At 70.2% G+C, this 15,533-nt stretch overlaps 4 non-coding genes across 4 annotated transcripts; all 4 read right to left on the reverse strand.

The window, feature by feature from the left end:
* Positions 1-795: 795 nt before the first annotated feature.
* On the reverse strand, positions 796-914 carry LOC139043748 (5S ribosomal RNA). The gene has a single exon (XR_011500814.1). It is a non-coding gene; the product is annotated as a 5S ribosomal RNA (ribosomal RNA).
* A 4,135-nt stretch (positions 915-5,049) lies between these two features.
* On the reverse strand, positions 5,050-5,168 carry LOC139043740 (5S ribosomal RNA). Its single transcript, XR_011500806.1, has one exon. It is a non-coding gene; the product is annotated as a 5S ribosomal RNA (ribosomal RNA).
* A 4,136-nt stretch (positions 5,169-9,304) lies between these two features.
* LOC139043741 (5S ribosomal RNA) lies at positions 9,305-9,423 on the reverse strand. Its single transcript, XR_011500807.1, has one exon. It is a non-coding gene; the product is annotated as a 5S ribosomal RNA (ribosomal RNA).
* A 4,136-nt stretch (positions 9,424-13,559) lies between these two features.
* Positions 13,560-13,678, reverse strand: LOC139043742 (5S ribosomal RNA). The gene has a single exon (XR_011500808.1). It is a non-coding gene; the product is annotated as a 5S ribosomal RNA (ribosomal RNA).
* Positions 13,679-15,533: the final 1,855 nt, after the last annotated feature.

The raw sequence follows: 15,533 nt of genomic DNA on the forward strand, positions 1-15,533 counted from the left end.
CACCCCGGGAAGGGGGCTTCTGGAAGGAAAAGCGAGACAAACTGACAGGGACAAACTTAGGTCGGGAAAGGAGTGTTGATTGTGAATGAGCCTCTCAAGGACAAGCAAGCGGGTACCAGGTTTTAGAAGATGACCTGCAGCGGCAGAGACGCCAGCAAAGGCAGAAGCCATCCCGTCTTGGGTGAGGTGCCCGAGACGCTCCTCTCTAACCCAGTCCGCCCTGTCCTTGGAGAAGCGGGCGGTGTCTGGAAAAGCCTGACCAGGTGCCTTTCCTCGGTGGGCGGGGCTGGTCGCTTTGGGACCCGTTTGGGCCTCCCGGCACCGCCGTGGAATCCGTTCCACCTGACAGGACGACTCTACCCGGCGGCTGGGGCGGCGGGGGCGGGGCGCCGAGGGAAGGGCTGGGGTGTCACCGGAGCGGGAGCCGAGCGGGTGGGAAGAGGCCGAGGCCAGAGGGAGCCGGCCGGCGGCGTGTGCGGCGTCGGGGTCCCGGTCCCGGTCCCGGTCCCGGTCCCGCCGGGCTGGCCCCGATTGGCCCTGGGTTCGGGTGGGGCCGCGAGCTGGAAGGGTTGGGCTGTGGCGGGGAGGGGTTGGGCCCTGCCCATGGGCGGCGCCGGCGGGCCCGCGGTGCGGAGGGGGGCGGGAGGGGAGGGGGAGGGTGGGGGGGGTCGGGCTGGCTGGAGGGGTGGGGGGCGTCCGCGGAGGACGGAGGCCGGAGGCCGCAGGACGGAGGAGGGGCGGCAGGAGCGCGGAGGGAGCCGCGCCCGGCCGGCGGCAAAAGGCGAGGGAGGCAAAAGCCTACAGCACCCGGTATTCCCAGGCGGTCTCCCATCCAAGTACTAACCAGGCCCGACCCTGCTTAGCTTCCGAGATCAGACGAGATCGGGCGCGTTCAGGGTGGTATGGCCGTAGACGCTGGCGCCTGCCGCCGGCGCCCCTAAGAAGCCGCGCCGCGTCGCCCGGCCCGCGGCTCGCGCGCGCCCAGGCCTCTGTGACGCGCACCCGCCGCCGGCGCCCCCTGCGCCCGCGCCCGGCCTGCCGCCTTCCTCCCGCTGCTGCCTCCCGCCGCGGCCGCCTCGGGCGCGGCCAGCGGGCCAGCCAAACCCTGCGCTGCCCCGCCCTGCTGCCCTCCCAGGGCGCGGAGGCCTGGAGCAGCCCGGGGTGCGAGGAGGCGGGGCGGGGCGGGCGGCGGTGGGAAACGAGGGGTGGTGGGGGCGGCGGTGGGGGCGGGGATGGGGGCGGGGCGCCTGGCTGGGCGCTCTCCCCTCGCGGCCCGGGAACACTCCAGGCCGCCCTGGCCGCTCGGATCCGGCGATGGGTCGCAGGAGATGCGGCTGCTGGGAGGGGGGTGGCGCGGGGCACTTGGCCCGAGGCGTCGGGGCGTCGGGCCGCCGGGCCCGTGCTCCTCTGAGTCCCCTCCGGCCCGAGGGGCCTCCCAGCGGGAGCCCTGACCTCTGCGGCGCCGGCCGGGCCCCGACTTGCCCAAACCCAGGCGGAGCCACCGGCGCGACCAGAGGGCGTCAGCGGAAGCCCGCCGCGCTGCCCCTGAGGGAGCGGGGAGGCGGGGCGGCCACACTTCCCCCCCGCCAGCGCCGCCCAGGAGACCGGCACCCCGCCCCCAACCCGCCCCTCGCGGGGACCCTGGACAGCTCCTGCTGGCGCCAGCCCAGAGACCCAGAGACAGAGACAGAGACAGAGACACGGAGAAACAGAGAAACGGCGACACGGAGAGGATCCAAGACACGGACCTAGACAGACACCCACCCTGACCCAGAGAGGCTCTGCCCAAGAGCTCGCTTCCCCCCCAGGAGGGCGGTGGTGCTGGAGCTGGGCCCGGGCCAGGAGGCAGGGGCCCCGGGGCTGGCGATCACCCCTGGGGCCCTAGGCCGCGCAGACAGGCTCTCAGGAGTCCCGGGCTCCCGGCATCGCTGCCCCGCCATCGCCCAGGAACCACAGGCAGGCACCGGAGCTCGCTGGCGCGCTCTGTCTGCGCTTGCGTGTGCGTGTGCTTGTGCGGGTTGTGCGAGTGGGTGTGTAGGCGTGTGTGTGTGTGTGTGTGTGTGTGTGCGCGCGCGCGCGCGCGCGCCTGTGTGTCTGTGTGCCTGTGTGTGTGTGTGCGTCCGGGTTTGTGTGTTCCTTTCTCTCCGCTTCTTCGCTCTGGCTCTTTTCCTCTTTCTGCCGGGCACCCCCGACCTTACTGAGTTGATAGAAGGAGCAGGCAGAAAAGTCAGGGCCCAGAGAACTTGGCACGAGAAAGCAGCTCCATCTACCAGACATGTAGAAGCCCCTCCCCGACGACCGACCGCAGCGTCCCCGTTCTGCTCAAGTGCCGCTGGGGACGTTGCCCGGGATCTCCCGCCCGCTAGGTCACCGACGAAGGCGCCTCCGTCTTCCCAAGAGCGCGCTCGCGCCCAGGACGGAGGGAGGAGCAGCACGGTGTGATGACGGGGAGGAAGAGTCGCGTCCGAAGGCCCGTCGGTGCCTGCCGACGTCCCGGCTCTCCCTGTCTCGAGACCTCTGGGCTTCAGGGTTCTGTGCCGCAAGGCTTTCCCGCCGCACCCCCCGGGACCCAGGGCGCGCTGTGTGCGCTGCCCGTCTCCAGCGTTTGGGCCCTGTGGGCCTTCTTGCGTCCCACTGGAAAGGGGACCCTGGGACGGAGAGAAGACGGGCAGGGGGCGGGCTTCGGCAAAGAGAGCGACGGCCATCCACAGACGTCCGACGAGGCCCTCCGGGGCGCCAAGCTCTCCATTTTCCACGGCACGTGTCCTCGTCAGGTTCTGCCACCTCTGGCCGGCATGCGTAGGCACACCGCTGGTCTTGCGGCCCCAGAGGCGAGGAGGCGAACGCCCCGGAGGCCGAGATTGGCACCCGCGTTCTCGGCTGCTGGGTGGCCAGCACCTAGGAGAGTGTCTGGCCGGAAGCAGCCAGGCGATCGATCCCTGGGTGCTGGATGAGCCTCGGCGGCAAGAAGTAGGCTCGTGGGGAAGGACGGCGGCCGAGGCCCGGGCCCCCACCGAGGCCGCGCTCCGTGCTGAGCGGTCTGCTCCGTATTTCCCGCTTGCGTTCTCACCAGCACTCGCCCCCGCAAGGAGGCACGAACGCCAGGACCCCCTCGCACCAGAGGAGGAAAGCGCAGCTCAGGGAGGGCACGTCACTCGCGGGAGACGGCGCCCCTTGGGTTTCAGCTCAGGACTTCGGTCTCCCGAGCCTGCGTTTCGGGGCAAGGCTCCGGTCCCGCGCTCCGGGAAACTGACAGGGACGCAGTCCCGCTTCTCCCCGCAGAAGGTGCTCCTCGGAGATCAGATCCGGGGACCCGTCAGAACCACCCCGGGCACGAGCTGGCAGGGAGCGACGCGCACCGCACCCCCCCCCTCCCCCATCCCGCAGCCCGCAGCCCGCAGCCCGAGGAAGCGAGGAGCAGGCGAGAGAGGCGCTGGGTTGGCAGGAGGGGAAACGGGGCCGGCAGGAGAAGCGAACCGCGAAGAGACTCCCTCCCAGGACGACGATGGCTGAACGGGGAGAGGAGGGAGCTTTGGGTCCTCTCTCGTCCTGCTTTGACCGGGATGTCCCCATTTTTCCACAGCGAGCGAGTATGGCTCTTGGATTCGGTGGGGAAGACGTGATTTATCTGGAGGACTTTTCCCTTCGGGGGTTCAAAGTCCGTTCTCTGAGGCAAGGCTCCCTCTCTGCCTCCCTGTCCTTCCCATTCGCCTCCCCGGAAGCCAGCTCTCCTCCCGGTTTCCTGGATCCCTTGGCCACGGTCCTCTGTTGCAAACACAGGCAGGTGCAAAGAAGATGCGAAAGGCTGCCCGAGCCACGCGAACGGAAAGCTGAAGCCAGGGAGCCAGGAAGGGCTGGCTGCTGAGGGAGGACGTGTCCTGTCAGGAGGCTTTTCAACTCCCTCTGACAGATGCGGCCTGGAGGGGCGGGGCCCGGCCGGGGCCCTGGGGTGGTAGGGGTCGGGTGTGAGGGGGTGGGTGGGGAGGCGGGGGGAGGCGGGAAGAGAGGGAGGCCCCCGAGTGAGGGGACACCAAAAGCCTCAGCCATCAAGACTCCTCGTCTTTGCATCCAGCGTTCTCAAACTCAAAACGAACGCAAGCTCATCCACCAGGAGCAACGTAGCAGCGTTTCCAAGCGAGGCAGGACCGCCCGAAGGCGAAAGCAGAATGGGATCCTAGTCAGGTGGAGCTTGAAACTCAGACCCACCCACCCCCCTACCCCCCCCCCACCACCACCACCTCCCCCCCTCCCCCCCACCCCGGGAAGGGGGCTTCTGGAAGGAAAAGCGAGACAAACTGACAGGGACAAACTTAGGTCGGGAAAGGAGTGTTGATTGTGAATGAGCCTCTCAAGGACAAGCAAGCGGGTACCAGGTTTTAGAAGATGACCTGCAGCGGCAGAGACGCCAGCAAAGGCAGAAGCCATCCCGTCTTGGGTGAGGTGCCCGAGACGCTCCTCTCTAACCCAGTCCGCCCTGTCCTTGGAGAAGCGGGCGGTGTCTGGAAAAGCCTGACCAGGTGCCTTTCCTCGGTGGGCGGGGCTGGTCGCTTTGGGACCCGTTTGGGCCTCCCGGCACCGCCGTGGAATCCGTTCCACCTGACAGGACGACTCTACCCGGCGGCTGGGGCGGCGGGGGCGGGGCGCCGAGGGAAGGGCTGGGGTGTCACCGGAGCGGGAGCCGAGCGGGTGGGAAGAGGCCGAGGCCAGAGGGAGCCGGCCGGCGGCGTGTGCGGCGTCGGGGTCCCGGTCCCGGTCCCGGTCCCGGTCCCGCCGGGCTGGCCCCGATTGGCCCTGGGTTCGGGTGGGGCCGCGAGCTGGAAGGGTTGGGCTGTGGCGGGGAGGGGTTGGGCCCTGCCCATGGGCGGCGCCGGCGGGCCCGCGGTGCGGAGGGGGGCGGGAGGGGAGGGGGAGGGTGGGGGGGGTCGGGCTGGCTGGAGGGGTGGGGGGCGTCCGCGGAGGACGGAGGCCGGAGGCCGCAGGACGGAGGAGGGGCGGCAGGAGCGCGGAGGGAGCCGCGCCCGGCCGGCGGCAAAAGGCGAGGGAGGCAAAAGCCTACAGCACCCGGTATTCCCAGGCGGTCTCCCATCCAAGTACTAACCAGGCCCGACCCTGCTTAGCTTCCGAGATCAGACGAGATCGGGCGCGTTCAGGGTGGTATGGCCGTAGACGCTGGCGCCTGCCGCCGGCGCCCCTAAGAAGCCGCGCCGCGTCGCCCGGCCCGCGGCTCGCGCGCGCCCAGGCCTCTGTGACGCGCACCCGCCGCCGGCGCCCCCTGCGCCCGCGCCCGGCCTGCCGCCTTCCTCCCGCTGCTGCCTCCCGCCGCGGCCGCCTCGGGCGCGGCCAGCGGGCCAGCCAAACCCTGCGCTGCCCCGCCCTGCTGCCCTCCCAGGGCGCGGAGGCCTGGAGCAGCCCGGGGTGCGAGGAGGCGGGGCGGGGCGGGCGGCGGTGGGAAACGAGGGGTGGTGGGGGCGGCGGTGGGGGCGGGGATGGGGGCGGGGCGCCTGGCTGGGCGCTCTCCCCTCGCGGCCCGGGAACACTCCAGGCCGCCCTGGCCGCTCGGATCCGGCGATGGGTCGCAGGAGATGCGGCTGCTGGGAGGGGGGTGGCGCGGGGCACTTGGCCCGAGGCGTCGGGGCGTCGGGCCGCCGGGCCCGTGCTCCTCTGAGTCCCCTCCGGCCCGAGGGGCCTCCCAGCGGGAGCCCTGACCTCTGCGGCGCCGGCCGGGCCCCGACTTGCCCAAACCCAGGCGGAGCCACCGGCGCGACCAGAGGGCGTCAGCGGAAGCCCGCCGCGCTGCCCCTGAGGGAGCGGGGAGGCGGGGCGGCCACACTTCCCCCCCGCCAGCGCCGCCCAGGAGACCGGCACCCCGCCCCCAACCCGCCCCTCGCGGGGACCCTGGACAGCTCCTGCTGGCGCCAGCCCAGAGACCCAGAGACAGAGACAGAGACAGAGACACGGAGAAACAGAGAAACGGCGACACGGAGAGGATCCAAGACACGGACCTAGACAGACACCCACCCTGACCCAGAGAGGCTCTGCCCAAGAGCTCGCTTCCCCCCCAGGAGGGCGGTGGTGCTGGAGCTGGGCCCGGGCCAGGAGGCAGGGGCCCCGGGGCTGGCGATCACCCCTGGGGCCCTAGGCCGCGCAGACAGGCTCTCAGGAGTCCCGGGCTCCCGGCATCGCTGCCCCGCCATCGCCCAGGAACCACAGGCAGGCACCGGAGCTCGCTGGCGCGCTCTGTCTGCGCTTGCGTGTGCGTGTGCTTGTGCGGGTTGTGCGAGTGGGTGTGTAGGCGTGTGTGTGTGTGTGTGTGTGTGTGTGCGCGCGCGCGCGCGCGCGCCTGTGTGTCTGTGTGCCTGTGTGTGTGTGTGCGTCCGGGTTTGTGTGTTCCTTTCTCTCCGCTTCTTCGCTCTGGCTCTTTTCCTCTTTCTGCCGGGCACCCCCGACCTTACTGAGTTGATAGAAGGAGCAGGCAGAAAAGTCAGGGCCCAGAGAACTTGGCACGAGAAAGCAGCTCCATCTACCAGACATGTAGAAGCCCCTCCCCGACGACCGACCGCAGCGTCCCCGTTCTGCTCAAGTGCCGCTGGGGACGTTGCCCGGGATCTCCCGCCCGCTAGGTCACCGACGAAGGCGCCTCCGTCTTCCCAAGAGCGCGCTCGCGCCCAGGACGGAGGGAGGAGCAGCACGGTGTGATGACGGGGAGGAAGAGTCGCGTCCGAAGGCCCGTCGGTGCCTGCCGACGTCCCGGCTCTCCCTGTCTCGAGACCTCTGGGCTTCAGGGTTCTGTGCCGCAAGGCTTTCCCGCCGCACCCCCCGGGACCCAGGGCGCGCTGTGTGCGCTGCCCGTCTCCAGCGTTTGGGCCCTGTGGGCCTTCTTGCGTCCCACTGGAAAGGGGACCCTGGGACGGAGAGAAGATGGGCAGGGGGCGGGCTTCGGCAAAGAGAGCGACGGCCATCCACAGACGTCCGACGAGGCCCTCCGGGGCGCCAAGCTCTCCATTTTCCACGGCACGTGTCCTCGTCAGGTTCTGCCACCTCTGGCCGGCATGCGTAGGCACACCGCTGGTCTTGCGGCCCCAGAGGCGAGGAGGCGAACGCCCCGGAGGCCGAGATTGGCACCCGCGTTCTCGGCTGCTGGGTGGCCAGCACCTAGGAGAGTGTCTGGCCGGAAGCAGCCAGGCGATCGATCCCTGGGTGCTGGATGAGCCTCGGCGGCAAGAAGTAGGCTCGTGGGGAAGGACGGCGGCCGAGGCCCGGGCCCCCACCGAGGCCGCGCTCCGTGCTGAGCGGTCTGCTCCGTATTTCCCGCTTGCGTTCTCACCAGCACTCGCCCCCGCAAGGAGGCACGAACGCCAGGACCCCCTCGCACCAGAGGAGGAAAGCGCAGCTCAGGGAGGGCACGTCACTCGCGGGAGACGGCGCCCCTTGGGTTTCAGCTCAGGACTTCGGTCTCCCGAGCCTGCGTTTCGGGGCAAGGCTCCGGTCCCGCGCTCCGGGAAACTGACAGGGACGCAGTCCCGCTTCTCCCCGCAGAAGGTGCTCCTCGGAGATCAGATCCGGGGACCCGTCAGAACCACCCCGGGCACGAGCTGGCAGGGAGCGACGCGCACCGCACCCCCCCCCTCCCCCATCCCGCAGCCCGCAGCCCGCAGCCCGAGGAAGCGAGGAGCAGGCGAGAGAGGCGCTGGGTTGGCAGGAGGGGAAACGGGGCCGGCAGGAGAAGCGAACCGCGAAGAGACTCCCTCCCAGGACGACGATGGCTGAACGGGGAGAGGAGGGAGCTTTGGGTCCTCTCTCGTCCTGCTTTGACCGGGATGTCCCCATTTTTCCACAGCGAGCGAGTATGGCTCTTGGATTCGGTGGGGAAGACGTGATTTATCTGGAGGACTTTTCCCTTCGGGGGTTCAAAGTCCGTTCTCTGAGGCAAGGCTCCCTCTCTGCCTCCCTGTCCTTCCCATTCGCCTCCCCGGAAGCCAGCTCTCCTCCCGGTTTCCTGGATCCCTTGGCCACGGTCCTCTGTTGCAAACACAGGCAGGTGCAAAGAAGATGCGAAAGGCTGCCCGAGCCACGCGAACGGAAAGCTGAAGCCAGGGAGCCAGGAAGGGCTGGCTGCTGAGGGAGGACGTGTCCTGTCAGGAGGCTTTTCAACTCCCTCTGACAGATGCGGCCTGGAGGGGCGGGGCCCGGCCGGGGCCCTGGGGTGGTAGGGGTCGGGTGTGAGGGGGTGGGTGGGGAGGCGGGGGGAGGCGGGAAGAGAGGGAGGCCCCCGAGTGAGGGGACACCAAAAGCCTCAGCCATCAAGACTCCTCGTCTTTGCATCCAGCGTTCTCAAACTCAAAACGAACGCAAGCTCATCCACCAGGAGCAACGTAGCAGCGTTTCCAAGCGAGGCAGGACCGCCCGAAGGCGAAAGCAGAATGGGATCCTAGTCAGGTGGAGCTTGAAACTCAGACCCACCCACCCCCCTACCCCCCCCCCCACCACCACCACCTCCCCCCCTCCCCCCCACCCCGGGAAGGGGGCTTCTGGAAGGAAAAGCGAGACAAACTGACAGGGACAAACTTAGGTCGGGAAAGGAGTGTTGATTGTGAATGAGCCTCTCAAGGACAAGCAAGCGGGTACCAGGTTTTAGAAGATGACCTGCAGCGGCAGAGACGCCAGCAAAGGCAGAAGCCATCCCGTCTTGGGTGAGGTGCCCGAGACGCTCCTCTCTAACCCAGTCCGCCCTGTCCTTGGAGAAGCGGGCGGTGTCTGGAAAAGCCTGACCAGGTGCCTTTCCTCGGTGGGCGGGGCTGGTCGCTTTGGGACCCGTTTGGGCCTCCCGGCACCGCCGTGGAATCCGTTCCACCTGACAGGACGACTCTACCCGGCGGCTGGGGCGGCGGGGGCGGGGCGCCGAGGGAAGGGCTGGGGTGTCACCGGAGCGGGAGCCGAGCGGGTGGGAAGAGGCCGAGGCCAGAGGGAGCCGGCCGGCGGCGTGTGCGGCGTCGGGGTCCCGGTCCCGGTCCCGGTCCCGGTCCCGCCGGGCTGGCCCCGATTGGCCCTGGGTTCGGGTGGGGCCGCGAGCTGGAAGGGTTGGGCTGTGGCGGGGAGGGGTTGGGCCCTGCCCATGGGCGGCGCCGGCGGGCCCGCGGTGCGGAGGGGGGCGGGAGGGGAGGGGGAGGGTGGGGGGGGTCGGGCTGGCTGGAGGGGTGGGGGGCGTCCGCGGAGGACGGAGGCCGGAGGCCGCAGGACGGAGGAGGGGCGGCAGGAGCGCGGAGGGAGCCGCGCCCGGCCGGCGGCAAAAGGCGAGGGAGGCAAAAGCCTACAGCACCCGGTATTCCCAGGCGGTCTCCCATCCAAGTACTAACCAGGCCCGACCCTGCTTAGCTTCCGAGATCAGACGAGATCGGGCGCGTTCAGGGTGGTATGGCCGTAGACGCTGGCGCCTGCCGCCGGCGCCCCTAAGAAGCCGCGCCGCGTCGCCCGGCCCGCGGCTCGCGCGCGCCCAGGCCTCTGTGACGCGCACCCGCCGCCGGCGCCCCCTGCGCCCGCGCCCGGCCTGCCGCCTTCCTCCCGCTGCTGCCTCCCGCCGCGGCCGCCTCGGGCGCGGCCAGCGGGCCAGCCAAACCCTGCGCTGCCCCGCCCTGCTGCCCTCCCAGGGCGCGGAGGCCTGGAGCAGCCCGGGGTGCGAGGAGGCGGGGCGGGGCGGGCGGCGGTGGGAAACGAGGGGTGGTGGGGGCGGCGGTGGGGGCGGGGATGGGGGCGGGGCGCCTGGCTGGGCGCTCTCCCCTCGCGGCCCGGGAACACTCCAGGCCGCCCTGGCCGCTCGGATCCGGCGATGGGTCGCAGGAGATGCGGCTGCTGGGAGGGGGGTGGCGCGGGGCACTTGGCCCGAGGCGTCGGGGCGTCGGGCCGCCGGGCCCGTGCTCCTCTGAGTCCCCTCCGGCCCGAGGGGCCTCCCAGCGGGAGCCCTGACCTCTGCGGCGCCGGCCGGGCCCCGACTTGCCCAAACCCAGGCGGAGCCACCGGCGCGACCAGAGGGCGTCAGCGGAAGCCCGCCGCGCTGCCCCTGAGGGAGCGGGGAGGCGGGGCGGCCACACTTCCCCCCCGCCAGCGCCGCCCAGGAGACCGGCACCCCGCCCCCAACCCGCCCCTCGCGGGGACCCTGGACAGCTCCTGCTGGCGCCAGCCCAGAGACCCAGAGACAGAGACAGAGACAGAGACACGGAGAAACAGAGAAACGGCGACACGGAGAGGATCCAAGACACGGACCTAGACAGACACCCACCCTGACCCAGAGAGGCTCTGCCCAAGAGCTCGCTTCCCCCCCAGGAGGGCGGTGGTGCTGGAGCTGGGCCCGGGCCAGGAGGCAGGGGCCCCGGGGCTGGCGATCACCCCTGGGGCCCTAGGCCGCGCAGACAGGCTCTCAGGAGTCCCGGGCTCCCGGCATCGCTGCCCCGCCATCGCCCAGGAACCACAGGCAGGCACCGGAGCTCGCTGGCGCGCTCTGTCTGCGCTTGCGTGTGCGTGTGCTTGTGCGGGTTGTGCGAGTGGGTGTGTAGGCGTGTGTGTGTGTGTGTGTGTGTGTGTGCGCGCGCGCGCGCGCGCGCCTGTGTGTCTGTGTGCCTGTGTGTGTGTGTGCGTCCGGGTTTGTGTGTTCCTTTCTCTCCGCTTCTTCGCTCTGGCTCTTTTCCTCTTTCTGCCGGGCACCCCCGACCTTACTGAGTTGATAGAAGGAGCAGGCAGAAAAGTCAGGGCCCAGAGAACTTGGCACGAGAAAGCAGCTCCATCTACCAGACATGTAGAAGCCCCTCCCCGACGACCGACCGCAGCGTCCCCGTTCTGCTCAAGTGCCGCTGGGGACGTTGCCCGGGATCTCCCGCCCGCTAGGTCACCGACGAAGGCGCCTCCGTCTTCCCAAGAGCGCGCTCGCGCCCAGGACGGAGGGAGGAGCAGCACGGTGTGATGACGGGGAGGAAGAGTCGCGTCCGAAGGCCCGTCGGTGCCTGCCGACGTCCCGGCTCTCCCTGTCTCGAGACCTCTGGGCTTCAGGGTTCTGTGCCGCAAGGCTTTCCCGCCGCACCCCCCGGGACCCAGGGCGCGCTGTGTGCGCTGCCCGTCTCCAGCGTTTGGGCCCTGTGGGCCTTCTTGCGTCCCACTGGAAAGGGGACCCTGGGACGGAGAGAAGATGGGCAGGGGGCGGGCTTCGGCAAAGAGAGCGACGGCCATCCACAGACGTCCGACGAGGCCCTCCGGGGCGCCAAGCTCTCCATTTTCCACGGCACGTGTCCTCGTCAGGTTCTGCCACCTCTGGCCGGCATGCGTAGGCACACCGCTGGTCTTGCGGCCCCAGAGGCGAGGAGGCGAACGCCCCGGAGGCCGAGATTGGCACCCGCGTTCTCGGCTGCTGGGTGGCCAGCACCTAGGAGAGTGTCTGGCCGGAAGCAGCCAGGCGATCGATCCCTGGGTGCTGGATGAGCCTCGGCGGCAAGAAGTAGGCTCGTGGGGAAGGACGGCGGCCGAGGCCCGGGCCCCCACCGAGGCCGCGCTCCGTGCTGAGCGGTCTGCTCCGTATTTCCCGCTTGCGTTCTCACCAGCACTCGCCCCCGCAAGGAGGCACGAACGCCAGGACCCCCTCGCACCAGAGGAGGAAAGCGCAGCTCAGGGAGGGCACGTCACTCGCGGGAGACGGCGCCCCTTGGGTTTCAGCTCAGGACTTCGGTCTCCCGAGCCTGCGTTTCGGGGCAAGGCTCCGGTCCCGCGCTCCGGGAAACTGACAGGGACGCAGTCCCGCTTCTCCCCGCAGAAGGTGCTCCTCGGAGATCAGATCCGGGGACCCGTCAGAACCACCCCGGGCACGAGCTGGCAGGGAGCGACGCGCACCGCACCCCCCCCCTCCCCCATCCCGCAGCCCGCAGCCCGCAGCCCGAGGAAGCGAGGAGCAGGCGAGAGAGGCGCTGGGTTGGCAGGAGGGGAAACGGGGCCGGCAGGAGAAGCGAACCGCGAAGAGACTCCCTCCCAGGACGACGATGGCTGAACGGGGAGAGGAGGGAGCTTTGGGTCCTCTCTCGTCCTGCTTTGACCGGGATGTCCCCATTTTTCCACAGCGAGCGAGTATGGCTCTTGGATTCGGTGGGGAAGACGTGATTTATCTGGAGGACTTTTCCCTTCGGGGGTTCAAAGTCCGTTCTCTGAGGCAAGGCTCCCTCTCTGCCTCCCTGTCCTTCCCATTCGCCTCCCCGGAAGCCAGCTCTCCTCCCGGTTTCCTGGATCCCTTGGCCACGGTCCTCTGTTGCAAACACAGGCAGGTGCAAAGAAGATGCGAAAGGCTGCCCGAGCCACGCGAACGGAAAGCTGAAGCCAGGGAGCCAGGAAGGGCTGGCTGCTGAGGGAGGACGTGTCCTGTCAGGAGGCTTTTCAACTCCCTCTGACAGATGCGGCCTGGAGGGGCGGGGCCCGGCCGGGGCCCTGGGGTGGTAGGGGTCGGGTGTGAGGGGGTGGGTGGGGAGGCGGGGGGAGGCGGGAAGAGAGGGAGGCCCCCGAGTGAGGGGACACCAAAAGCCTCAGCCATCAAGACTCCTCGTCTTTGCATCCAGCGTTCTCAAACTCAAAACGAACGCAAGCTCATCCACCAGGAGCAACGTAGCAGCGTTTCCAAGCGAGGCAGGACCGCCCGAAGGCGAAAGCAGAATGGGATCCTAGTCAGGTGGAGCTTGAAACTCAGACCCACCCACCCCCCTACCCCCCCCCCCACCACCACCACCTCCCCCCCTCCCCCCCACCCCGGGAAGGGGGCTTCTGGAAGGAAAAGCGAGACAAACTGACAGGGACAAACTTAGGTCGGGAAAGGAGTGTTGATTGTGAATGAGCCTCTCAAGGACAAGCAAGCGGGTACCAGGTTTTAGAAGATGACCTGCAGCGGCAGAGACGCCAGCAAAGGCAGAAGCCATCCCGTCTTGGGTGAGGTGCCCGAGACGCTCCTCTCTAACCCAGTCCGCCCTGTCCTTGGAGAAGCGGGCGGTGTCTGGAAAAGCCTGACCAGGTGCCTTTCCTCGGTGGGCGGGGCTGGTCGCTTTGGGACCCGTTTGGGCCTCCCGGCACCGCCGTGGAATCCGTTCCACCTGACAGGACGACTCTACCCGGCGGCTGGGGCGGCGGGGGCGGGGCGCCGAGGGAAGGGCTGGGGTGTCACCGGAGCGGGAGCCGAGCGGGTGGGAAGAGGCCGAGGCCAGAGGGAGCCGGCCGGCGGCGTGTGCGGCGTCGGGGTCCCGGTCCCGGTCCCGGTCCCGGTCCCGCCGGGCTGGCCCCGATTGGCCCTGGGTTCGGGTGGGGCCGCGAGCTGGAAGGGTTGGGCTGTGGCGGGGAGGGGTTGGGCCCTGCCCATGGGCGGCGCCGGCGGGCCCGCGGTGCGGAGGGGGGCGGGAGGGGAGGGGGAGGGTGGGGGGGGTCGGGCTGGCTGGAGGGGTGGGGGGCGTCCGCGGAGGACGGAGGCCGGAGGCCGCAGGACGGAGGAGGGGCGGCAGGAGCGCGGAGGGAGCCGCGCCCGGCCGGCGGCAAAAGGCGAGGGAGGCAAAAGCCTACAGCACCCGGTATTCCCAGGCGGTCTCCCATCCAAGTACTAACCAGGCCCGACCCTGCTTAGCTTCCGAGATCAGACGAGATCGGGCGCGTTCAGGGTGGTATGGCCGTAGACGCTGGCGCCTGCCGCCGGCGCCCCTAAGAAGCCGCGCCGCGTCGCCCGGCCCGCGGCTCGCGCGCGCCCAGGCCTCTGTGACGCGCACCCGCCGCCGGCGCCCCCTGCGCCCGCGCCCGGCCTGCCGCCTTCCTCCCGCTGCTGCCTCCCGCCGCGGCCGCCTCGGGCGCGGCCAGCGGGCCAGCCAAACCCTGCGCTGCCCCGCCCTGCTGCCCTCCCAGGGCGCGGAGGCCTGGAGCAGCCCGGGGTGCGAGGAGGCGGGGCGGGGCGGGCGGCGGTGGGAAACGAGGGGTGGTGGGGGCGGCGGTGGGGGCGGGGATGGGGGCGGGGCGCCTGGCTGGGCGCTCTCCCCTCGCGGCCCGGGAACACTCCAGGCCGCCCTGGCCGCTCGGATCCGGCGATGGGTCGCAGGAGATGCGGCTGCTGGGAGGGGGGTGGCGCGGGGCACTTGGCCCGAGGCGTCGGGGCGTCGGGCCGCCGGGCCCGTGCTCCTCTGAGTCCCCTCCGGCCCGAGGGGCCTCCCAGCGGGAGCCCTGACCTCTGCGGCGCCGGCCGGGCCCCGACTTGCCCAAACCCAGGCGGAGCCACCGGCGCGACCAGAGGGCGTCAGCGGAAGCCCGCCGCGCTGCCCCTGAGGGAGCGGGGAGGCGGGGCGGCCACACTTCCCCCCCGCCAGCGCCGCCCAGGAGACCGGCACCCCGCCCCCAACCCGCCCCTCGCGGGGACCCTGGACAGCTCCTGCTGGCGCCAGCCCAGAGACCCAGAGACAGAGACAGAGACAGAGACACGGAGAAACAGAGAAACGGCGACACGGAGAGGATCCAAGACACGGACCTAGACAGACACCCACCCTGACCCAGAGAGGCTCTGCCCAAGAGCTCGCTTCCCCCCCAGGAGGGCGGTGGTGCTGGAGCTGGGCCCGGGCCAGGAGGCAGGGGCCCCGGGGCTGGCGATCACCCCTGGGGCCCTAGGCCGCGCAGACAGGCTCTCAGGAGTCCCGGGCTCCCGGCATCGCTGCCCCGCCATCGCCCAGGAACCACAGGCAGGCACCGGAGCTCGCTGGCGCGCTCTGTCTGCGCTTGCGTGTGCGTGTGCTTGTGCGGGTTGTGCGAGTGGGTGTGTAGGCGTGTGTGTGTGTGTGTGTGTGTGTGTGCGCGCGCGCGCGCGCGCGCCTGTGTGTCTGTGTGCCTGTGTGTGTGTGTGCGTCCGGGTTTGTGTGTTCCTTTCTCTCCGCTTCTTCGCTCTGGCTCTTTTCCTCTTTCTGCCGGGCACCCCCGACCTTACTGAGTTGATAGAAGGAGCAGGCAGAAAAGTCAGGGCCCAGAGAACTTGGCACGAGAAAGCAGCTCCATCTACCAGACATGTAGAAGCCCCTCCCCGACGACCGACCGCAGCGTCCCCGTTCTGCTCAAGTGCCGCTGGGGACGTTGCCCGGGATCTCCCGCCCGCTAGGTCACCGACGAAGGCGCCTCCGTCTTCCCAAGAGCGCGCTCGCGCCCAGGACGGAGGGAGGAGCAGCACGGTGTGATGACGGGGAGGAAGAGTCGCGTCCGAAGGCCCGTCGGTGCCTGCCGACGTCCCGGCTCTCCCTGTCTCGAGACCTCTGGGCTTCAGGGTTCTGTGCCGCAAGGCTTTCCCGCCGCACCCCCCGGGACCCAGGGCGCGCTGTGTGCGCTGCCCGTCTCCAGCGTTTGGGCCCTGTGGGCCTTCTTGCGTCCCACTGGAAAGGGGACCCTGGGACGGAGAGAAGATGGGCAGGGGGCGGGCTTCGGCAAAGAGAGCGACGGCCATCCACAGACGTCCGACGAGGCCCTCCGGGGCGCCAAGCTCTCCATTTTCCACGGCACGTGTCCTC

This window comes from Equus asinus, unplaced genomic scaffold (assembly GCF_041296235.1).
Source record: "Equus asinus isolate D_3611 breed Donkey unplaced genomic scaffold, EquAss-T2T_v2 contig_35, whole genome shotgun sequence".
NCBI classification, from domain to species: Eukaryota; Metazoa; Chordata; class Mammalia; order Perissodactyla; family Equidae; genus Equus; species Equus asinus.